This window comes from Colobus angolensis, unplaced genomic scaffold, assembly GCF_000951035.1.
Source record: "Colobus angolensis palliatus isolate OR3802 unplaced genomic scaffold, Cang.pa_1.0 Scaffold465, whole genome shotgun sequence".
NCBI lineage: Eukaryota > Metazoa > Chordata > Mammalia > Primates > Cercopithecidae > Colobus > Colobus angolensis.
Window position 1 is genome coordinate 1,412,099 of NW_012118099.1, and position 25,579 is coordinate 1,437,677.

At 38.2% G+C, this 25,579-nt stretch overlaps 1 long non-coding RNA gene across 1 annotated transcript in view; it reads left to right on the forward strand.

Moving 5' to 3' along the window:
* The window catches only part of LOC105523465, a 97,267-nt gene that overhangs the window by 18,279 nt on the left and 53,409 nt on the right, over window positions 1-25,579 (forward strand). The window contains exon 2 of the long non-coding RNA XR_001003611.1: window positions 9,222-9,319. This is a non-coding gene — a long non-coding RNA (uncharacterized LOC105523465). The remainder of the gene's footprint in view (window positions 1-9,221; window positions 9,320-25,579) is intronic.

The window sequence follows — 25,579 nt, forward strand, 5'->3', positions numbered from 1 at the left end:
TCTGGTCTAAGTCACTCACGGCAATCCCACTCCTCTTGCCTGCTATTGGTTTTGTCATGAGCATGTGACACAGATGTGGTCAAGGAGTTAAGATAGAAGTCAGGTTAAGTCTTCTGGGAAAGGTTTCCTTACTCAAAAATAAAGTCACAAGCAAGACACTATCCACTTGTCCTGCTGGATGTTGTGATGGTACATGATAGCTCGTACTTAAGCAATCATTGTGTGTCTATGTGGGGAACTAGCCTGAGTATACAACTAAGACACTGAGCATGGCAGGGTAGAAGACAGAAATAATTTGGATCCTTGACAATGGCATTGAGATGCTGAATTAAATAATCCAGGTACTGTCCTAGCTTGCCCCTTCTTCTTGTGCCCTTATTATTTAAACCTTCTGTGGTGGTTTTAAAATATGTCCACAATTCTTTGATTCTGTTTCCTGTAAGAGATGAAACCTAATTGCTCTACCTTGAGTATGATTTAGTGGATTTAGCTAGATTTAGTGACTCACTTCTAACAAGCAGAATAAAGTAGAAGTGATGGTAGGCAACTACAGAGGCTACGCCTTAAAGGCACTGTGGCTTCCTCTCTAGCCACTTTCTCCAGGATTACCCAGACTGGGTGAAGCTAGCTGTCATGTTGTGAGGACACCCAAACAACCTAAGGAGATGCCCACATGGTGAGGAGCTGAGTTGGTCGCCTGCCAATCGATAGTAGGTGAGTCATACTGGAAGCCCACCTTCCAGTTTCAGTCAAGACTTAAGATGATTGCAGTCTCTGCCTACATTCCGACTACAATATCGTAAGAAACTTAGTACAATCCAGCTAAGCCACTCCAGAATTTCTGACTTGTAGGAACTGTGAGACAATATATATTTGTTGTTTTAACTCATTAAGTTTGGGGGACATTTGTTATGCAGCAGTAGATAACTAAAACAATTTCTAAGATTGGATTCTCTGACCTTCTCAGACAAAGGCACAGTAATTGATAAAATGTTCTAAAAGATTGCATCCTAAAACCAGAGAATTACAGGTTCCTCCATGGGTCTTCTGGTTCATTCTCTCTTTTTTTGAAAGATTGCGTAATGCTCTTTGAGATAAATAGATGTCTTTCTCATTAGGCCTTCCGAAAAAGGAGATAACAGTTGTTCCAGGGCATTACTTTCACAACCATCTGGTGAGAGGCTGAAATCACTCTGGTTATGATTAAACCAATTGCATCTCATTGTATCCTTAGAATAGTGTTTCCCAAACTTTCTTACAGAAAAAGTATCCTGAATTATACTAACTGATATCCTACAAAAAGAGTGCTGGAGACTTTGAGTTTTAAAATACACATACAGCATATTAAAGGCCATAGAGACTTTTTGCAAGAAAAAAAAAAAAAGGAAAAAGAAAAAGAAAAGAAAAAGAAAAAATCTGTTTAATTTTTGTAACTGAGAATTTCTCAAAGGCAGGGTGACTATAGATGGTCCCCTCCATACTACTTTCCACCAATAAACATACCTAAGAGCATTTCTTGGGGCATAAATGTTGTATCAAACACATAGAAACATGAGTGTGGATGAGAAAGAGCTCATCATAATATACACTGAATGGAATGTATTAGCATGAATGATCAAAATAATCCAAAACACTACACTCAAAATAACATAGCCATCCTACAGTTATACAGTCACATTCATTATCTGAGTAATCTGCAGCATCTAAGTTTAGACTTAGATCTTGAGTCAGAAATAGTACAAGAATTATCAATGTGCAGTTAGTAGCAAGTAAGACTCATGTACATTTATTCAAAAAGATCAGGACTGGTCTCCAAAACTCCAGACATACAGATTAGCTTCTTGTTTCCTATTAAACAACATTTTACCCCTCCTTTTAAAATGTTTATTTTATTACTGCAGGAAAATGTTTCATCTGAAACATTTGGTATAAAGAAACAACTTACAGAGATTTCTGAAATATTGATATCTGGTATATAAGACCCTGAATTAGCACACCTCTGCCAACTAAAAGGTCACGTAATTCACCTGTGATTCATACTGCCGAGGAAGCCAAAGCCCTCTTGACTGGTAGTGCCTTGGCAACAGAATCCCTGGATTCTATCACGTTAAGCCCCAAAGTCAAGTGAGTGAAGCCCCACACTCCTGCAGCGAGTAGGAAGATCACTCACAGCAATTGAGTAGGACTTATCCTAACCAGACAAGGTCCCATAAAGGAAATGGTTCTGTCCTGGGGCTGGGCCAAGTTTGACATGCCCAGAATAAAAAGATTCTTCAGTGAGGGAGCTTTGAGGAGGTAATAATTGCCTCTAACTCTTCCTTAGCATTTCAAATAATTTTTTTGACTCTTAAAATCAAACTACATTAAACCACCCTTTAAGACTTCAGCAGAAATGAGATCTATGGAAACAAATGTATGCAATTGGATATATAAGTAACCCCAATTTCTCCCTCCATGCCTATGGTTCTCGATCTCATTCCTGCTGTTTTCACTTTGTCTGCCACCCAGGAAAGGAGGCTGCTTTTATAACTCTGGTTCAAGTGAGGACACAAATTCTCTTCCTTAGTCAGTATGCTTAGTAGGAAGGAGACATGCTGTCATTTAGGTATTTGTTATCTAAAAAGAGATCTTCAAAAGAAAATAAATAGAATTATGGAATAATTTTTCAGTGGTCAAATTTTAGAAAATGGGATTCTAATGCTATAACAATTGCACCTTGGTCCTAATGGCAGGTAAATCTGTTTGGACTCCTTTCTGGCTTCTTAGCTCATTGCCCATACCCCTTTACTGAGCATTGCCATCCAAGCCAAGGACAGAATGACTATGTTTTTTTCTCACTCAGACCCATCATTCCCCAAACTTTCAAATTTCAGTTTTTCTCTAATATGAGGGATTTCTTGTCTACAGCTTTCCCAATTTCCCACATCCAATTCATCAGCAAGTCTGAGAAGGGTATCACTGAGTCCCAGAATTTCTATGAACTAAAAAATACTTGAAGAATTCTTTTTGCTCTGCTTGAGGGAAAGTCTATACTGTAGACTGCATTTATAAAGAGAACCCACAGCTACTAACCCAGTAGCTAGGGAGGACTTAGATAGTTGCAGAAACCACAAAGGGTCTATAACCAAAATGCAGTTTCGGTTGCTCGCCACTTGCAGAATTCAGCTAAAAAGAGCGAGGTTTGGTATAGAGAAGGTGACTTTATTCCAAAGCTTAGCTTAGGGGAAGAAGTACAGCCTCCTTCCTTTAAAGGTACCATTTTCCTTTTGGGGACAGAAAGCAGAGGCTTTTAAAGGGGCACTTGGCACAAATAGTATGCAGAGGAGGGAACAAGCAGGTACAGGGGCTACATGGCTTGCTTTGGTGCCTTATCTACCAGGTGGTCGAGCTGGCACCATCATGGGCAGAGCTAGGTTGTAAGGTGAATGTTGTCTCAAGATACTCTCCAGGTAAGAGAGAGTTCCATTGCGGGCATACGTTGGGTTATAAATTGACTGTTGTCTCTTGAGGCAAGCTCCAGTTAGGAGAGAATTCTGGCTCTGGTGCTTCTAAGTAAGCATATAGTTAGATAAGCTTACCATGTAAGGAGTGTCTGGTTAAGGGAAGGTAAAGGTTATAATCGCAATTCGAAAGAGCTAAGTAGGAAGTGGAAAATAGGCAAAGAGGAGGAAAGAGAAAAGAAGATGAAAAAATTGTAATTAAAATAACTCATTTTCTTTCTCTTAGAAAAATGGGAATACTCAGTTACAGGTCCACTGAGTGAAACCACATAGGACCTGAAAAGAAAAATAGACTAGGCTCCCTTAGACGATTTTCTCCCTAGAGTTAAACATGAGCTGCTCAGACATTACCTGCTGTCTTAAGCAATGAGTTGCTCAATATCCATTATCTGAGGCCCAACACAGGATTATCCCAGTGGGAAGCTCTACTAGCACAGGTGGCTGAGCAGCCTGGCGACAACAAACCTGTCCTGGAAAGATGGAGAACCTCCTGGGAGAATAGGCAGCAACCTCCAGGTGAGGGAGGCAATAATTCCAGCCAGACTCACCTACACAAATTTGGAGAGCCCACAGAGCCAGATGCTGCTTTGCCCGTGGGAGTTACCGTCATGGAAGAACACATTCTGATCCATATCTGAAACACAGTAGGGGGGGTGGGGCAAGTGGGTAAGAGGGGTATGGAAGAGCCACCAGGGAAAGAAATAGTACTTTTGTAGGTTTAAAACGTTTTAGTAATTATTTTTCTGGATAAGAAATGTAGATGTACAGTATTTTTGAAAACTGATAATTTCCCTCCAATATTTCCCCACTGTCTCCTTTGATACAATGCACTCAGAACAGTCAAGCTTGGCTCATGATCACATGGGAGGGAGGTGACAATGGAAAGCAGAAAAATAAACTTTTGCAGCCAATTCATGAGCTCAGAGAACAGTTGTTTACTGAATGTAGGCAGCTAGGACCTTATACAATATCCCAGAGATCAATTTACCCCAGCATGGCTTGGACTTAGCAGAGAGGACCAATGGACCTGAATGGCCAGGCACAAAGAAACAAGGAAATCTAAGCCTTGAACAACAGAGACCAAGTAGACTGAAGACTAGAGGGGAGGATGTACCTCTGCAGGGAGACATGCTGCAGAACAAAGAACATATGAAGTCTTACTCCCCTCCATACCATGGCACTTACTACACAGGTACATTGAAATTTAGCTATAACTCCAGGGAGAAGGCAGATATAAAGGCAGCTTGATCAAGTTTCCACTTTTCCAATAAGAATAAAATAAAAATTAAGTTTGAATATAGAGAAAAATAAGGGCATAACTGGATTGGGATAAAATTATCCCCGCAACAATCACATTAAAATAAAGAGTAAAATTGTAATGTCCACTCCTCTTGCAGAAACATAAAATGTACATCTTAGAATAAAGGAATACCATCCCCTTTCTATCATTTTAATGGTATGCCCCAGGCTTTCGTACCACACTTGGATAGGAGGCTGTACTAGTTTGCTAGGGCTGCCATGACAAAGGACTACGAACCGAGTGGCTTTAAACCACAGAAATTTATTTTCCCATAGTTTTAGAGGCCAGAAGTCCAAAATTGAGATGTTACCAGGCCATACTCTCTCTGAAGGCTCCAGGAGGGAATGCTTCTTGCCTCATCCTAGCTTCTTATGGTTGCTGGGATCCTCGGTGCCCCATGGCTTGTAGTTGAGTCATTCTCATCTCTGCCTTTATCTTCCCATGGTGTTCTCCCCTGTGTCTTTGTTTCTGTGTGGTTTTTTCCTCTTCTTATAAGGACATTGATCATATCAGATTAAGGGCATGATATGGTTTGGCTCTGTGTTGCCATCCAAATCACATCTGGAATGGTAATTCCCATAATCTTGTGTTGAGGGAGAGACCTGGTGGGAGGTGGCTGGATTATGGGGGCAGTTTCCCTCATGCTGTCCTCATGACAGTGAGTTCTCACAAGATCTGATGGTTTTATAAGTGGGTGACAGTTCTCCTTCATACACTCTCTCTCCTGCTGCTATGTAGGACGTGCCTTGCTTCCCCTTCACCTTCCACAATAATTGTCAGTTTCCTGAGACCTATCCAGCCACGTGGAATTATGAGTCAATTAAACCTCTTTTGTTTATAAATTACCCAGTCTCAGGTAGTATCTTAATAGCAGTGTAAGAATGGACGAATACAGGGCCCATTCTATCCCAGTATGACCTCACCTTAAATATTTACATCTGCAACAACCCTATTTCCAGATAATTAACATTCTGAGATTCTGAAGACATGTATTTTAGTGGAACCGTATTCAACCCTGTACAGAGGCTGTCGCCACTCTGACCACACAGTTGTCCCAAATGCATGACTACAATCCCCTTGATTTCCTACAGAGAGAACAGAAACCAAGTGGAAACTTGACGATTTCTTTTTACTAAAGGTGCACAGAAAAGTAACTGTAACACAGCAAAGAAAATGAGTTAAAACTCTACTAATAATGCCTACTTTCTGAGTGGGCATCTAGGCTATCTAGGTGTTTCTCTGACTAACACAAGGTGCTATGTTCATGGGCAGGAACTGAATTATTCTCACTCATGGAAGTGCTTTTGACTCTGTGCCCTTGGACAGTGGGCTCTCCTAAGGCCCCCAGAGAAGTATTTCTCCTTCACTATGGTCCAGCATCTACCTCCCTGACTCCATTTCCTGCCCTGGGATTAATTTCTTTACAATTGACAATAGGAATGACCATGCCCTTCAGGAGAACAGCACCTTTCGCCTTAAAAGAAGAGGGATCTTACCTAATAAATAATTCACAACATAATCAGAGAAGAGCTTAAGAGTTAAACTTCAGTACATTCTGAGGTTTTCAGTTTTAAATGATGCCAAAAGCAAAAACTGGACTTTACTGAGAAAGTGTAGCAGATAAGTGTAACCCCCTAGAGTCCAGGGGTCATATCCGTCTTTCTCACTAGAGTAACTTCCAAGATTAGCAGAATCCTGCACGTAGTGTTCAAGCATGATTCACTAAATGGACAAATCAAATTTGAATTGTTCAAGCCTTTTGAATGCTTTTTAATGGTCTCTTTCCAAGTATGGGGTAAAGATTATTCCTGTTGTATTTTTCAAATACTAATTTTCTATATACAGCTCTCAACACTTACTTCCTCTCTTCCCTGAAACTTGCTGCTATCTAACTGCATGCAGAGAAAAGGAGAATTAACATCCTTCCTTCTGACAGAGCAACAAACTTTGAAGAGACACAATCTTGGTTAAAGTATAAAACACATACTTTATGTTTTATGTACATAAAACTAGAACCTTCAGGTAGAAAGGACCCATCTATTATCCCCAAAGGAAGAATCTGCCCCAAGTCCCCAACTCCTTTGAACTCTTTTAAAGGGTACTTTTCCAGGCTTCTCTACTTCTCATCCTTGTACCAGATCCTTCCCTCTTCCTGTCCCACCAGGTAGCTCATGATTTGAGAGGGCAGCAGCCTCTCACCCACATAATCTCACAGGGCACTGGACCCAACAGTCCATGACTCCAATTTACCAGGTCACCTGATTCAAACTTAGGTTGGCCAAAGCTGACCTCCAACTTATGCCTGCTCTTGACTTCTTAGTCCTCCCCAAATTCTCCTTGTGCTGATGTTTGCACCCATTTCTGGCTGCTCTGTCTTGCTCTTGTAATCTAACCTTACTTAGTGTCTGCCTCTCTGCCTTGACTCCATTCTGGCTCAGCTTTCCCTCAGGGTTTCCTCTGGCCCTGTGTCCATCCAGTCCTTCTAGGATTACCAGTGACTCTGGCTTTGGTCTATGAGTTCTTGTAGTAACACATTCTTCCTGGCCATGCTCACCCAGGGCACTGGACTTCTGTCCCCTGCTGCATTCCTCTCTGGGTGCTCCGTTCCCTCACTCATAGTTTGTTTCTGTTATACAAAGGTTGATTCTTACTTTCCTTTCCCAGTTATCCTATATCTTTAATAAAGTCATCAGGTGGATCACCAAATTACTGAACACTATTTAGATAAACATTTTGTAAGCCAAAATTATCCAGATTTATAGTATGGGAAGTTATTGTCAATAATTGCATCCTATTTTTATTTTATTTCACGGTAAGAGTATGCTACTCAATTTAAAATCAATCTTTGCATCCAGGCAAGTGGAACTTAAACTAAAATTTCAAGATTCATTTTCTCCTTGAGAAAAAGCAGTATGGTGTAATGGTTAATGGTATCAGAGTATGAACTCTGTAGGCAGATGACACGGCCTAGTTTGCATTTCAAATCAGTCACTCACTATATGTGTGACCTCTAGAACAAGTTACCAAACCTATGCCACGTATTGGGATGATATCATTTCCAACCTCAAAGGCCTATTGTAAAGCTTAAATGCCTTCACATGTGTAAAGTACTTGGAACAGAACTTAGGGCATAAAAAGCCGGTGAATACTAGCTACCACTACTATTGTTCTTGATCAACAGCTTAGTATACTGCAGTCATCAGCTCAGAGATCACCCCTGAACTCTAACAACACTCTCAAAACCTTTTGACGAGTATTTAAGATAGATAATGACATCTTTATAACAAACAAAGTAGTTTTCTTACTGGATGAAAAGAATATAACCCTGCCATTATGGCTTGTAACAGCTGGAAAAGCAACCTGGATCAGTCCATCGATACTGGAGAGACTCTGATCTTACTTAGTATCTTACTCATAACCTATCTAGGATAGACTCACAGATAGATTTTGTTGTTGTTAATCATGCCTAGAAACTACCCTCTCCCTTGCTCTTGGTCTTCCTTCCTTTTCTACCCTCTCCCTATGACTACTTTTATTCCTGGCAAAGAGTCCATGGATCCTCACATCTTTCAGCATGGAACACCTCCTAGCAAATGAACCAAACTCCTTTACAAAGACTCATTACTTCTCATAGCAAACATCTGATGCACAAAGTAGGCTCAAGGGGCAGAGATTCTGATCCTGTCTCCTCTGGAATGATGGAGTAGGAAAAATACAAGGAGCTATCATTTCTGGCAGAGCCAGGACATCATAACCAAAGCATCAATTTCCCTTTTAAAGATATTTTAGAGCAATCAGCATTTTTCCCAGATGTTACAGTCTGGGAAATCCTCATTATTTGTAGATTCCATATTTGTGAATTTGCCTACTCACTAAAATGTATTTGTAACCCTGAAATCAATATTTGCAGCACGTCTGTGATCATTAGTGGTCATTAGCACAGTGTGGCAAAAACACTCAAACTGCCTCATGTGCAAGTTTGCAGCTGAGGTCAAACAAGGCAACATTCTACCTCTTTGTTTCAGCTCTCTTACTGTAAACAAGTGTCCTTTTCACGATCTATTTAGCACCATGTTATTTGAATTTTTGTGCTTTTTGTTGGTGATTTTGCAAGTGTAATACAGAAACTCTATCTAGTGTTCCTGAGCACAAGAGGGCTACAATGTGCCTTATGGAGAAAATGGATAAGCTTCATTCATGCTGTTGGCCATGAGCCCAAAGTTAATGAATCAGTGATACATATTATATAAGGTGTCTTTAAAAAGAAACATATATAAGACAAGGTTATGTTTTGATCAGTTGACAAAAATACTGTTATCAGAGGCTTATAGGAATCTGACTTATTTCCTCTGGGAGGCTTACTTCCTCTGGGAGCAATCATTCAATGTTCAGTTAACTTGGTGTTCATAGAAACTTCACAGATTTACAGTGAATAAGAAGAATCAACTGTACATCCAAATCTGAATTACTGCATTCAAAGAAAAATGACCATTGCTGGCCACTCGACAAGAATAGCACAGTAAGTTGTCAAAACAAAACTACTCCTTCAAGGTAAATTTACTCCTTATGTAAAGGGAAACACTGTGACAGCCTTTTGTGATAAATAAAGATGCCTAATATACCCTTACCGGAAAGAAGACTATGAAATACCAAAAACAAAATATAGTTTAAGGATAGGGATAAAAGATAAAATAAAACAAAAACAATTCTTGAAATACTGTTCCCTCTCTTTTCTACCTACTGATTATCAAAGTGCAGTTCAGAAGACAACCAGGAAGTTGCCACCTTCTCTCTGCTACCCCAAACTACAGCAGGCACGAAGTCGTATTGGCAAGGAAATCAAAGTGTCTGTCTGTCTCCCACGTTCCAGGTCCATAGAAAGAGAATTCAGTAGACACATATCTTCCCTCCCTTACAACTGGCAGAAACTTTGGAGAGAAGAGCTAAAGCAGGCATAGCTTTCTCTACCACACACCACTCATCACCCACCTACTCTGTCCTAGTGGAGGGGAGTCACAATTATAGGGATGGGCCCCGACTCTGAAGACAGAGAAGAGAGGCAGGTGACCTTGTGCAAAGATTAGGAGTACCCCGGACCACCCTCACTCTGAAACCTAATCCAAGTTTGGAGTTGCCCAAGGCCACTCTCACTTCTGGTACTCACTGCAAGTTTGAGGGTCCCTGAGACCACATTCATGCCCCATAATTCACTAGAAGGACTCAGAGGACACAACAAAACCATTATACTTTTGGTTATAGTATAGCGAAAGGATACAGATTAAAAATCAGCCAAAGGGAGAGGCACATAAGGCAAGGTCGAGATTTCTGGGTATGTATATGTCATATAATGTCTTCAATAAGTCTTCAATAAAATCCACAAAGTACATTTATGTTTTATAAAACACATTCCCTTTATGGGGTATGGAGCAAACCCTGATTCTTGCTTTAAGGTTGTTGCTGGAGAGACCACAGAATAACTATGGGATCCCAGAAATCTCTGGGTTACCAAGAAATAAATGGACATCAAACTTTTCTTCCACAAAGCAATTGTAAATAGACATTCAATTGCAAAGGAAGAAATTGATGAAGATTATGTGGGAAGTTATTAATCAGTCATATTTTCTGGATATTTAATTATCTTGTTATAATCTAGAGTATAACACCTGAGTGAAAGTCCAACATCACAACTTTTTGTATTAGTTTGCTCAAGTTGCCATTACAAAGTGCTAAGTGGCTTACACAACAGAAATTTATTTCTTATAGTTCTGGAGGCTACAATTCCAAGATCAAGATGTCAGCAGGATTGATTTCTTCTGATGCCTCTCTCATTGGTTTGTAGATGGCTGTCTTCCCCACATCTTCACATGGTCTTTCCTTTGTACCTGTTTGTGTCCTCCTCTGCACACTGTAAACAGTGTGCAGTAAACTGCACACACTCTGTAAACAGCCTGTCTCCAAATAGAGTCACATTCTGAAGTATTAGGGGGTTAGGATTTTAACATATAAATTTTGGGGACAACATAGTTCTGCTCATAACACTTTTACAATTGATGAATGCAAGCCTATTATTAATATTAGCATTTGAGACAGTACATCTAGGAATGGGATTGATACTAAAAACTTCAGTGATTCTGGACCAGAGCATGCCATATCTGTTTTAGGTCAACCAATTTAGAGGTTGACCTAACCGAATCCCACCAAAGTAAGTAAATCTACATTCTGTTATCCTCTAAATAGATTCAAGCTTATTTACAACTATGTCTTCCTTCCTAGACATGTCTACCTGTTATAGCAACATAATAATACCCTAACTACTTTGTAGCCTGCATTTTTAATACTGTGTGTGAACTTTGAATTAGATTTTTGGTAAATTCAGTACAACATTTTGTAGGATAGCAAAACTAATTTTTGTTTTGTTTTGCTTTTGTGGTAAGAGTACTTGTCTCAAAGATCAATTCCATGAGACATCATTTTATTATCATAAAAATAGTTATATTAACTTAGCTTTACAAAAGATATTTTCTTATGGTAACCATCTTAGCAAACATTTTTTCTGAGGATTTAATTGTTATTTGTTAATAAAATTTCAATCCTGATGCTTACCATAAAATGTTTATATCTTTTAATATTTTTATTGAGAATGACACCAAACAGTAAAATAAAAATGATTCATATTCTGAATTTTCTCACTTAAGAAAATCTCATGAGAGTCGCCTTTCCATCAGAAAAGTGAAAGTCATGGTCACATGTGATGCAGTCATTGCTTCAGTTCCCTGGTTCAGCTTAAAAACAGTCCCTAAAATAGGCGCTTTTGCCCTTCCTGGTGTCTTGCCTGCATCATACTAACTACATCTGCAACACTGCAGGTGTCTTTTATTCATTGCAAAGCAGTTTGTGCTATCAAATAGCAGCAAGTGCGACTCAAGACTGAAAATCAGGGACAGGGTACAAAATAATTGCAAAGAAATCTGAAATGATATAGAAGTTGATATTCTTGTTTAAAGATTTCTAAAGCACTAGTTTAAAAAAAAAAAACAGCATCAGATAATGGTACTAAAAAAAGCCTTGAAAATAGACTTTCATACTCCAGATTTAGTCAAAATATTTTACTATCATTACGCATAGAATTAAGAGGCTGTACATAAAAGAGATTAAGAACACGGACTCAAGAGTCAGAATGCCTGAGGTCAAATCCTGTGTTCATCTCATAGTCACAGTCAACGCTAGGCAAGTTACTGGAACTATCCATTTCTCAGTTTCCTTGACCACAAAATGTGACTAAGTCTAGTAATTATATGGTAAGGCTGTTTTGAAACTGAATCAGTTAAAGCACTAAGAACAGTACCTGGCACTAGGCAGCACTCAATAAATGGGGTTAAAAGTGTTATCCTCTCCCCTTTCTTCCCTTTGATCTCCCGTATGTATGCAGCTCCCATCTCATCACTGCTGTCTCCTGTAGTCCTCTTTTCTTTTTTCCATTTCCAGCTTTCTAGGCAGCTCTGACAACTGCCTCCTCTTTTGCATCTCCACTCTGCCCTCTGGCAAGTTCAATATTATATGAATAAAGCTGCCTGCTATTAGTCACTTCCATATTAATAATAGCTAACATTTTTGAGCATTCATCAGGTGCTGGTTAGGCTACCTTTTATGAAACACATTGAACTCCCTATACATCTTCTTGCCTGAACTCTCATGGGAACATACTGCCTTGATTTTCCTTGCCTACTCTGTCTTGCTCTTAAATGCTGGGCTTCCTTGGCATTCCCTCCCCAGCCCTTTCTCATTCTACACACGTTCCTCTGGGTGATGAAGAGCCCATGTCATCAATTACAAACCAAATGATTACTCTTAAACCTATATCTCTAGCTTGAACTTCTACCCTGAGCTCCAGAACTTTATATTATACACGGGCACTGAAATCTCAACTTCGATATCCCACTGCACTGCCAAGCCAGTGCAGACAGATCTGAATTCATTTTCATGCCGAAGCTATGCCCCTTTTTGCATGTCTGTCTGAGGAAATACCCCTACCTCAACGGGTTAAGTGCTGGATTTGCAGTAGTAAACAGCAAAAGCATAGGCTCTGCCCTCATGGAGCTTAGAATTTAACTGGAGGATATAGTAGAGGAAACAAGTAAATAAGTCATACTTAATTTTCGGTTTGGTGAATTGTTTCTTTGGATTTTTCCCATTAGCTCTTTATAAAACTGACAAAATCCTGGTCATATTTTGCTGCATATACTCTGTTCAGCAACTTATGTTTTTTTGCATTCAAGAAAATTGTGATTTTTATGTGATCAAATCTAATGAGCTTTCCTTTTATGGGTTTTTCTATCACTTCAAAGTTTAGAAATGTTTCTTCTATTGGGAGAGCTGATGAATATTCAAATTTGTCCCCTAGTTTTTTAATTTGTTTATGTTTCATTCTATTCTACCTATACTTTGTTTTGATGAGATATCAGTGAAGTCTTATTTATGAAGATTTCCAAAAGTCTTCTTAGTATATTGGATGAGGGACTCCTAGATGACATTCTCTTTTATTGCCGTAACATTTGAGACCACCAATTTTTGTTTTGAAATTTAAATCTTCCTTGGTTTATCGGTACAATTGTTAGGTTTCTTCCTACTTTTTGAACTTTGACACCTCTCTCCTGTACCTATTTTCTCATTCCTCTTTGTTCTTCCTCAATTTTTTTTTCTTTTTTGAGACAAGGGTCTTGCTCTGTCACTCAAGTTAGAGTGCAGTGGTGTAATCTTCGCTTACTGCAGCCTCAACCTCCTGGGCTCAGGCAATCCCTCCACCTCAGACTCCCAGGTAGCTGGGACCACAGGCATGTACCACCATGCATGAATAATTTTTGTATTTTTTGTAGAGATGAGGTCTTGCCATGTTGCCCAGGGTGGTCTTGAACTCCTGAGCTCAAGCAATCTGCAGCTTTGGCCTCCCAAAGTGCTGGAATTACAGGCATGGGCCATCACAACCAGCCTTCTTCTCTTTCCAATTGTATTTGTTCCCCACAGCTAAATTCTTGAATATCTGTTCTTAACTTGATTGCTTCTCTTGACTCAATTCTGGCCCACAGTATCAAAGATCACTTTGATTAGGATGACTTCCAGATTGATATTTTCAGCAATGATGTCTCTGAGTTACAAACCTACTTCGTTGAGCCCCTACTCACACTCAGCAAGAACACAACTTAACCTAACCTACAGTCCCCTGCAGACTTCAGTTAGCTCATCGCCCTCCTCATTTCTCCATTGATAATAAAGTTTTGTTCCATCTGTATTTTAGTCATATGTACTTAAAACCTCAGAATCATCTTCACCTCTCCTTTATCCCTCATATTTGATTAGTTAACAATGTCTATATATGCTTCTCTTAAAGACTATTATTATTTGTACCTGTCCCTACATCTCTACTTCTAACCGATTAACATTCTAAGGTAACAACTCTTTCTTGAAGGTTTGGACAACACCCTAACTGCTCTTCACACCCTCTCTTCATTCTTTAAAGTTTATTACACATTTGTTATCATCCTAACTCTTATTATACTATTTCCAAAATTTAAAAAATTAGGGTATAAATGATAAAGTCTAATGCTTTTATCCTAGTTTTCAAGGTTCCATATGAGTTGATCCTATTTGCTATAGTTTCTTATTAAGAACTTTTAAAGTAACGGGAGAAAGGAAGAGCAGAAAGGATAAAAAGGAAAAAGAAGAAAAATGAAAAAGAAGAAGCAGAAGAAGTGAGGAAAGAAAACAAGGGTTTGTTTTCTTGAAAGTGACATACTGTACTCTCACAATAAATTAACCACAAAAATGAAATTGTTGACACAGAGAACTAGGAATGTAAGAACTGAATCTGGCTTCAGGATAGTTGGATCCAGGGTCTTACATGATATCATTAGGACACTATGTCTCTCTCTATTTCACAGCCCTGTTTTCCTCAGTATCTGCTTCATTCTCAATCAGAGCCTTTGCAAAAAAGATGGAAAAGATGATCACCAATTTAGCAAGCTCATTTAAACAGCATCAGCAACTTTCTTACATTAACTGTAGATTGGCTCACCTTGGATCTTGTGCCCAACCCTAACCAATCACTGTAACCAAGGACAAGTTGTATACACAGTAAGCAGACCCAGGACACATTGCCATTCCTGGAGCTACAGCGTCATGTGAGCCCTACCTGAGACCAATGGACTAAGAGTAGAAAAGAGGAGACTCTCCAAAGAGATTTTGATCTCTCACACACACACACACACACACACACACACACACGTAAGAAAATAAATTTGAACGAGCTAGTGAGCAGGATAATCTAATAAGGTGGAGTTGCCAATTCTGCTAATCATCATCCATTGGTGAGATTTTGTCAAGTTAATTCAATTTTATTTTTGCTTTAGTTTCTTTCTCAAAAAAAAAAAAAAAATGGGCATAGAATTTATGCCACCAGCTGCTCCCAAAAAACAAGATCCTCAAATGAACCTTAACAAAGTACTGCCAACATCACAAATGGCAAATGTTTGGAGTTAAGTGTGGGCCCTACACTGAAGCTCTTCACAACGTTAATCTATACAAGTATGAAGATTTTCATTTTAAAGCCTTTCATGTTAAATCTTGTTTGGTCTGAATAACAAAACCAGAAAATACAAAGTTTTTAATTTTATATATGATGCATTTGTTTCTCAGGCCACAGTAAAAGATAATCCCCTGAAAACTCTTTCTCATTTGTCACATGGGATTGGTCATTTCCTCCCTTCCTAACTCTCATTCTTTCTAGTAGAGTCACATGTAAAGAAAGCCTAGGGACGTCCCTCAGTAGAGCCTCTATCAGGGCCTCTTTTTAAGAGGCCGACACCTGTGTAGAGGGCACTGAATTTCCTCTTTACTCTTCTTCCCCAACAAAAGATAAATTCCTTTTGGGCCCAGGCCCACCCCTACCTAATTAGGCCTTCTAATTTGGGCAGAATTAGGCCAATCAGGAACACTGCTAGATGATCACATCTATGTTATTGTTACAAGAGCAGCCACGTCTTCCTCCAAAATTGTCTCTGCTTCTTCCAATTTTGTAGACAACCAACTGGGAAACCAAAACCAATCAACCAAAAAAATATAATTCTTATATATAATAAAAAATAAGAATATACTAGTCTCCTCACTACTATTCCAATATTTTTCTACAGCATAATTTAGTTACTGAATTTTAACTCTCCTAGGACAATGGCTATTTGTAAGATTCCGAATCACAGTTTATACTTTTCACGTTAACAAAAATAGCTTTGACATTTTAAAGGTATAAATTCAAAGAAATAATGTGTAACTATAGAAGTCCCTATTTTTGTATCCACTCCTCCACAATATCTCATAGGTGTCTACACACAGTAGCTACTTAAAAATGCTTTCTTAAGTAAAACATTGTCTTTGGAGATCCTACATACTAAACTTGCTAGAGAAAAAGCTTTTTGATTCAGATTTTATTAATTCAGATTCAATGACCTTTCAATTAAGAACTGAACTAAATTATCTATCTTAGTATTGTTAATAAGAAATGTTACATAATAAATAATGGGTAATATTCAATTGCATTATATAAGGAGGGAGGGTTACTTATTGACTTTGAAAAAGGGTTTATGTTTTTACATTTACATATAAATTATATTATGCAATTATAATAGATATCATTTTTTGAGAGCTTATTGGAAGTGCAAGGAATTATGCTAATGATAACTGTCTTAAATTTTGTTAAATTATCACAACAAACCTATGAGGTAATGTAATCTGTTCTTTACAGATACAAAAACATAATTACAGAGAGAAATCATCCACATGGTATCTATAGAGGTTCAAATACCTATAAACATTAGCCTATTAATTATATTACACTCTTCCTCCTTCTAAGAGGTGAGTGCTCTTCAGAATGGCACATGAATGCAGCGATTTTAAATTATTGTTATACATAAAGTAGGACATCTTCGCAAGCAATATTTGAAAGCATATTTTAGTTATCTTGTACATTAGAAAGTAATTAAACATATTCCTCGTCAATCTTACAAATGTCTTCCTCTGAGTTACTGAGACTCCTAGACTTCTCTGCCCCATTTACTACCAGTTAGCAAGTTCACAAGTTATATTCCATATCTGTAAACCTCACTCACATTACTCATAATTTCTAATCCAATCATTGCTGCCACCTCAGTTTCCAAGAACCACATTAAATTCTTTGAATATCAATATTATATTTGTTAGAAAATCCATTTGTTAGTCCCAATTCTTGAATAATAAAAAGAAATTGCTGTTGAAAGAGGTAGGAAACTAATCTTCCTGATAAATCCAGACATATTTAATTTCCCACAAAAACCTCGTTCTAGTAATTTCATCTTTCCTGTAATGCTATTTCCCTGGTGGAAAGATCAGGTCAACATGTTCCACATTTTTGGACAGCTTTGTATTTTGGATCAGAAATGTATGGCAGCGAACAGCTGTGGAGAAAATAGACTGCAGTGTGCTGGATAAATGCTAGCCAAGTCTTACTGAAATAAATTCCCACTATTTTAGAAAAACAACCATGCAAACTATATGCCTCATGTCTTCATTGTAACTCAACTCTGGCCTATGCCATACATATGAGAGAACACTTTGGCAGTATTTGGTTCTATATCAACTATCTATAGGCTAGAATCTATCCTGAATATTTCAATTCTATTGAGTTCAAAAATCATTTGTCTTATGTACCCAGTAGAGACAAAAACAAGAGCCCCTCCCTGACAACTGTGCCTAACGGCCATGCAAAAGTGAGTTGGTTGTCCAAGACATGCCCTTATGGAAAAAATTTCTAAACACCAGAACAAATCCAACACTTCTCTCTCCTGCCCTATCAGTCTATCACCTTTCTCAAGCATAGAACAGCTCACTGTAAGTAGATGAAACGTTCCCAGCTGTGTCTGACTCATACCATGACTATGAGTCTTTCCAGTGTGGGAAAAATAGGAACTTCATCAATTCCCCATGTATAAGGCATTTCTAATTTTTTCTCATTCTCTCTAGAGAACAAGAAAGTCACCTAACTTTAAGACTTGGTGACCAAAACTCATCCAGCTAAGATAAATAACAAATAACAATATTGCTGATTCATCTCTTCCTAGGATGTACAAAGAGAAACACAAGGAAAAACAATGAAACCATGGAACCTGAGCAAAAAAACTAAAGTCATAGTAAAGTAACCAAAGACAAATAAAAGAAAAAACAAAATGAAATTCTGGAAACCCTTTCTTTCCTCAACCAGCAATTTTCCATAGCAATCTATTCCAATCACAAATAATAATCCTGCTGGCCAGCCAAGGCAATTAAAGCATATTTATTGTCCAGCACAAATGCTCTCATGTTAAATATGCTATCAAATGGGCTGAAAACATGGAACATGTGGGCAACACCATTGAATGAGACAAAGGATCAAGGTGATTGCAGCTTGCATCAACAGTGGCTCAAAAACTGCAGTCCAGTGCACAGGCAAAGATATTCAAAATTAAAAGCCCTAGGGACTTTTTTTTTTTTTAAGTAAACAACAAAACTTTATTTGGGAAATTCCTTTCCTTATACATAATGAAATCCCATCAAATGATTTTATTTGTTTGTTGTTCAATGATGTTTATGCTTTTTAAAATATATTACTTTAAGTTCTGGGATACATGTGTAGAACATGCAGGTTTGTCACATAGCCATGAGCCATGGTGGTTTGCTGCACCCATCAACCCATCATCTAGGTTGCCCTGGTGTGTCATGTTCCCCTGTGTCCATGTGTTCTCATTGTTCAACTCCCACTTATGAGTGAAAAACATGTAGTATTTGGTTTTCTGTTTCTGCGTTACTTTGCTGAGAATGATGGGTTCCAGCTTCGTCCATGTCCCTGCAAAGGACATGAACTCATTCTTTTTTATGGCAGCATAGTATTCCATGGTGTATATGATATGTGCTACATTTTCTTAATCCAGTCTATCATTGATGGGCATGTGGGTTGGTTCCCAGTCTTTGCTATTGTAAATAGTGCTGAAATAAACACACATGTGCATGTGTCTTTATGGTAGAATGATTTATAATCGTTTGGGTATATACTCAGTAATGGGAATGCTGGGTCAAATGGTTATTTCTTATTCTAGATCCTTGAGGAATTGCCACACTGTCTTGCACAATGGTTGAACTAATTTACACTCCCACCAACAGTGTAAAAGAGTTCCTATTTGTCCACAGCCTTGCCAGCATCTGTTGTTTCCTCTCTTTTTAATAATCACCATTCTAACTGGCATGAGATGGTGTCTCACTGTGGTTTTGATTTGCATTTCTCTAATTACCAGTGACAGATATATAGACCAATGGAACAGAACAGAGACCTGAGAAATAACACCACACATCTACAACCATCTGATCTTCAACAAATCTGACAAAAACAAGCAATGGGGAAAGGATCCCCTATTTAATAAATGGTCCTGGGGAAACTAGCTAGTCATATACAGAAAACTGAAACTGGACCCCTTCCTTAAACCTTATAAAAAAATTAACTCAAGATGGATTAAAGACTTAAATATGAAAATCAAAACCATAAAAACCCTGGGAGAAAACCTAGGCAATACCATGTAGGACATAGGCATGGGCAAAGCCTTCATAACTAAAACACCAAAAGCAGTGGCAACAAAAGCCAAAATTGACAAATGGGATTTAATCAAACTAAAGAGCTTCTGCACACAAAAGAAACTATCATCAGAGTGAACAGGGAACCTACAGAATGGGAGAAAAGTTTTGTAAGCTACTCATCTGACGAAGGTCTAATATCCAGAATCTACAGGGACTTAAATAAATTTACAAGAAAAAAAAAACAACCTCATCAAAAAGTGGGCGAAGGATATGAACAGAATACTTGTCAAAAGAAGACATTTATGTGGCCAAAAAACACATGAAAAAAAAAGCTTATCATCACCTTGGGGACTTTTAAATCAAAATATCAGAGACATACAAAAAGGTCTAGGAAACAGTATGAATACTGCTTTACTCACCATTTGTGTATCCTCCACCAGCTTAAGAAATAAAACCTTCGAAGTGCAATTGACATTTCCTATTTGCCCTTCCCTGAGAGCACTATCCTTATTCTCTGCCATAGGTTAGCACTATCCTGAATTTGGTGTTTGTCTTTCCCACAGATGTCTTTATATTTTTACTACATATGAATATCTCTCAAGACAATATATAAGGCCAGGTGCAGTGGCTCACGCCTGTAATTCCAGCACTTTGGGAGGCCAAGGCTGGCGAATCACGAGATCAGGAGATCAAGACCATCCTGGTGAACACGGTGAAACCCTGTCTCTACTGAAAATACAAAAAAATTAGCTGGGCATGGTGGCGGGCACCTGTAGTCCCAGCTTCCGGGGAGGCTGAGGCAGGAGAATGGCGTTAACTTGGGAGGCGGCGGAGCTTGCAGTGAGTGGAGATCACGCCACTGCACTCCAGCCTGGGGGACAGAGCCAGACTCCATCTCAAAAAAACAAACAAATAAACAAACAAATAAAAACAATTGTTTCATATATTCTAAAACTTTAAATAAATTGTATCATATTGTATGCATCCTTCTTGCTTTTTTACTTAACAATGTGTTTGTCACATTTATTTACAGTGATATAGAGGGCTTCTGTTTACTCATTTATTCTGCTATAACCTTGCATTGCACATATACATGACAACTCATTTACTTATTCTTCTAGTGGACACCTAGGTTGTTTCTTGTTTTTTCTATTACCAGCAATGTTGTTATGAACATTTTTATATAATTCTATTTGTGTAGATGATTTAGTATTTTTTTAGAGCAGGGGTAAACGAACAATGCCTGTAGCCTAAATATGGCCTACCATCTGCTTTTGTAAATAAAGTTTTATTAGAACATAGAGGTCGTATTGCTGATGGCTACTTTCATACTACAATGGCAGAGCTGAGCAGTTATGACAGAGAATGTACAGGCCACAAAACTGAAAATATTTATTATTTGATCTTTCACAGAAAAAGCTTGTCAACTTCTACTTTAGGGTATAAACTTAGCAGTGACATAGATGGGTTGAAGGCTCTATGAGTATGCAATTTTACCAAATGTTTCTAAATATACTCTAAAGTAACGTACCAACTTACATTCCCCTCAGTAATATAAAAATATATTCATTCTCCTTGTTCCTCATGCTCACCAGCACTTAAAATCTCAAAAGTTTTAAAATCGTGTCCATTAATTTGTGGTTTCATTTTAAATATCCTAGAGTTGTTATGATAGTTTATATCCATGTGTTTGTGAGGTATGCCATATGTTTTGGGGTAATACTAGAAATAATAGAGCAATGATATAACTGTACCAAGATGAGGCTAAGGCACAAAAGTGGATACCTCCCCATTTGATTTCACTTAGAGCTACTCTTTTCCAAACCTTATATTCTATTCTCTTTCCTGACACCCATGTCCCAGGCAACTATCACTCAGGATCTTTCTGTCTGTATTATGTGGACCAAGTTCTTCTACAGTGCTTACTGTGCTGACTGCAATATACAGCCTTCTACTCCTTCCCTTTCCATACAAATCATACAGCTAAGTGTTTTCCCAGAAGCCTTTGTCAAGTGGAGAAAAGAAATGAGAGAAAAGAAGGCCTGTCTTTTTCAACATGGGACACCTGGTCTCCACATTGCATCACCTAAGAGCAGTCTCTACCATCTACACCTAAGATCAGCCAGTTAGGCAAGAGTGAGAATACAGTCAAAGAAATAAGGATTCATCTGTGCCTTTGGATGCTCCCAGGGTGATGTTCCCTGTCAAGATACGTCTGGGATTATCTGGTTTTCATCATGTTCTTTGATGGAAAGAAATCTGCTTTTTATTTCTTCTTTATCTTGCGCTGGAATAGCAAGTATTGATTGACAGTCAAGGTTATTATTATTTATTTATTTGGCTATGGTAAGAGCAGTTCTCTTCCTTGTGGGTATTTCTATAACTTGGACAAGTAAATGAGGCAAGGACGTAGCTGGAGATAGCAATAGGACAAGAAGTGAAGAAAGAATCTCCTGTTTGGCAGTTATTGGAACATACCTAGAGCATTGAAATCTCAGTTTATGCCTCTGTTTTACAGTAACGTTGACCTAAGGAAATTTAAGGCATGGGGAACAGGATGAAAAAGAAGAGGGGGAAACTGGTTGGATTGTATCAATGTCAATTTCTTGACTGTGTTACTGTTCTACAGTTATGCAAGATGTTACCAATGGGGAAAGTATGTGAATATATGGAGTCTCTCTGTATTATAGTTTACAAAACAGATATGTAAAATATTAGACAGTAGGAATGGGAATGAGAAAGGGAGGACTCTTCACTTTTTACTTGATACCTTGCTTTTACTGTTCTTACCACATGCATGCATTATTTGCATTATGAGGACACGAGTCCCTGCCTCATGTCCTCTAAGTCTTATCACTTGCACCTGTCAGGTTATGATAGTCTAACCTATAGTTCACTGCAGCTGGAATTAGGCTTTTTATGATTAGATATCTTACTAAGTAGCCCTCTTCTTCAGCCTTCTCTCATGTTGTTATTGTCTTCCTTCAGAATTATTTTCTTTCTTTTTTCCTTCAACCAGTGCATCACCTTGCAGGGTGAATGATTTAGGAAGGCATAGGCTCAAAGCCCTGTCAAGCACAAACTTCCCAGATGGGCAGTGCACAAGCTGGTGCTGTGTGGCCACTGCAGCAGACGTGGCAGTGGGCCTGGGATACCTTGCGGCTGATTCAACATGTTTCCTTTCGAACACTCTCTGCATGGGTTTACAACCCTCTGAGGCTGTAACTTTTTTTCCCAAAGACTTTTCTCCTGCATCACTGGCAACCTCCTCCTCTACTATCTTTCTTTTTTCTATGAGATTAGTCATCTACCAAAAATTTCTTTCCAACTTTATCAGAACATTCTTTCATTCTTCAGGCATGATGAGTTCATGTAATATTTACTGCAGGCCAACTCTGTAAGTTTAAGTAGTGAGAATACAAAAAATTTTTAAAAGACAGGGTCCTTGCCCTCAAAAACCTCAGACACTTATGTTTATTATGGAATGGAAAGAACAAGGATACGAACCAAGTATCCAAGAAGAATGGAACAGGGAACAATGAACTCTGCTTGGGAAAGAGGAGGAAAATTTCTTAGAAAGTGATATGTAAGTTGCGTGTTGAAAAATAACAGTGAAACGGGAGAATCATCATCTCGGTTGAAGGACCAATGTATACAAAGAAAGGCACAACAAGATGGAAATATGTAATATATTTAGGGAAGTGTGTTGAAATAATTACCTTTGGGGATGATACATCCCAGTCTCATATCCTCAAAGCATCGCCATGTGTACCTCAGGACTATCAGCATGTTTAGCATGGACTGGGGCCAGAGAGGTGTATGCCTGCTAAGGAATTGTGACTTTATGTTCCAGGGCTCTGCAAATCTAACTTGAAGTAAAGTGAATTGACATTTAGCTTTCAGCCAAGCACATGATTAAGTCTCTCATGATCTATCTGTATCTGTGTCTATACCTATACCTATATCTATATCTATCTATGGCCAAGATGGAAACATATAGGTTCTGCAGTGGCACATTTGATGTCATGTGATCATCTTCAGATATTAGAACTGTCAGGTGAAAGAGGGATTTTATATTTTATGCCCATATCCAGAGGGAAAGCTGGAATCAAGAAATTAAAATTACAGGGAAGCAGATTACTGCTTTGGGCTCGAAAAAAAAAAGAGAAATTTCTAGGCAATGGCTAATAATTATGTTAATAGGAAAAGGAAATGCTTCACTGCACACATGTTCTTGGTTTGGCAGAGGTTGTCAATGTTATCATTGGTTTTACTAGTGATATGTTTTGGTTTGATTTTTTTTTTTTTTCTGAGCTCCAAAAATTGTCAAAGAGTGGTATTTCTTTTTTTAGAACTCCAAATAGATGTATTTTGATATCATTGAAACAACTTGCACTAACAAATGATAACTTCTCTCTACTTCAAAGTGCCCATTGTTAGACTGGAAAATAACATTTTTCTCCTAGGTTCAAAAAATATTGATGTCAAAGGCGGAAAGAAATAAAGTGATAAAGAAGGGTAGGGAACAGAGATACAAAGCAGGAAGTAATAAATATGTAAAATAGAGAGTGACAGGTTCCCTTCATGGTACAGTGAGGATAGTGACTTAAAAGCAAAAACTATTACCATCAAGAAATTAAGAATCTAACTTCACTGAGAAGTCAACATTAAAACAGTTTATTAGAAGTCTTTTTTTAAAAACAAAAATTTCCAAACTGCTCTTTCAATGAAGATCAGCCTGAAAGGCATAAAACCCTTGTTGCACATGTCTCATTGCTGGCTGCCAAGGAAGAATGCTAAAAAGAGCAGGATGGGAGTTAAATTAATAACTAAGAACAAACTAATTTTCCAATGAAAATGCATGAGGAAGAAGGCTAACTGAATTTTCTAGCGGGCCTGGCTTGTTTGTTTGCACTAGAAAGAAGAATGTGTCTCCATTCATTGATATTCTCTTCTACTATCAGACTTAAGCTATGCCTGCCTGACATAGAAACAGAAAAGAGAAGAGTAAGTAAAAGGTTATGGTGAGAGCCAGCTCTCAGAGTTTCCTTCTCTCAGCCAGTATTTTTTGAGTACCATCTCAATGCCTGGGATTATCAGAGTATGTATATATTTAAAGAGAAATATTATTCTTATGTGCCACCTCATCCTACAAAAAATGAGAAATTTTACAAAAATTCATACAATGCAGAAGTATAAAATTAATAGTTGAGTGAGCCAGTGAAAGAATAACATAAATGCAGGCCATCTAGGACCCTGTATCTATAGGTGTTAGATGTGAGCAACAAATTTGGCCATAAACTACACAGGGGGCCAATACAGAAAAAAGAAACACATTCAGTTCTGACTTGTGATAAGAAAAACAACTTTTCCTTATATGGAAACCTGTAAGCAATTTCTTTCTGAGTCTGTGTAAGGAGAACTTGGTGGAGATTTTCAAGTCAAGATGACATATTAAGTACCCATTGATATACTCACTTCCACTCAAATAACTAGAAATACTAAATAAAATCTGTTAAATTACACTTGTCTTTATGTACATAGCTTGGAAGAAAAGAATAATGAGAAATATCCAGGTGCCGGAAATGTCATGATTTTGAGCTAAAGTCTAGCAACCCACGGTTATAGGAGGCAGAGCCTGGGAGTAGACAGAGCAAAAAGGTTTGGAATTTCAACACTAACATGAGGGATGAGAGTTGGAACTACAAATCTCATTCCTGTAGTGAAAAACACAAAAACAAAAAGCAAACAAACAAAAACGTTGGGTTTCCTGTTTAAGAACAGGACCTGGAAAGCAAATTATCCACCTAATCCCTGATTGGAAATAGTTTCCTATGTAATCCCAAAATTTATTCTGTCATATGATTTAGAGGGCCTGTTACCCTCTCTAAATCCACAAAATCCAGAGCCGAAACACAAACCTAAAAAGTTGCAAAGGAACAGTGACAGCCTCTACAGATTAGGTAGATACCACCATGATATCCTCAAAGGGAAACCTCCACAACCCAGGACAGACACAAAGTTGCTCAGAGACAGGAGAATTCTTCAGGAAAATGGACTCACAGACAAGAATTGCAGAACATATGAGAATGTCTGCATCAAGAAAATAGACAACAGATGTAACTCACACCAACGGAAATAACAAAACAATAAA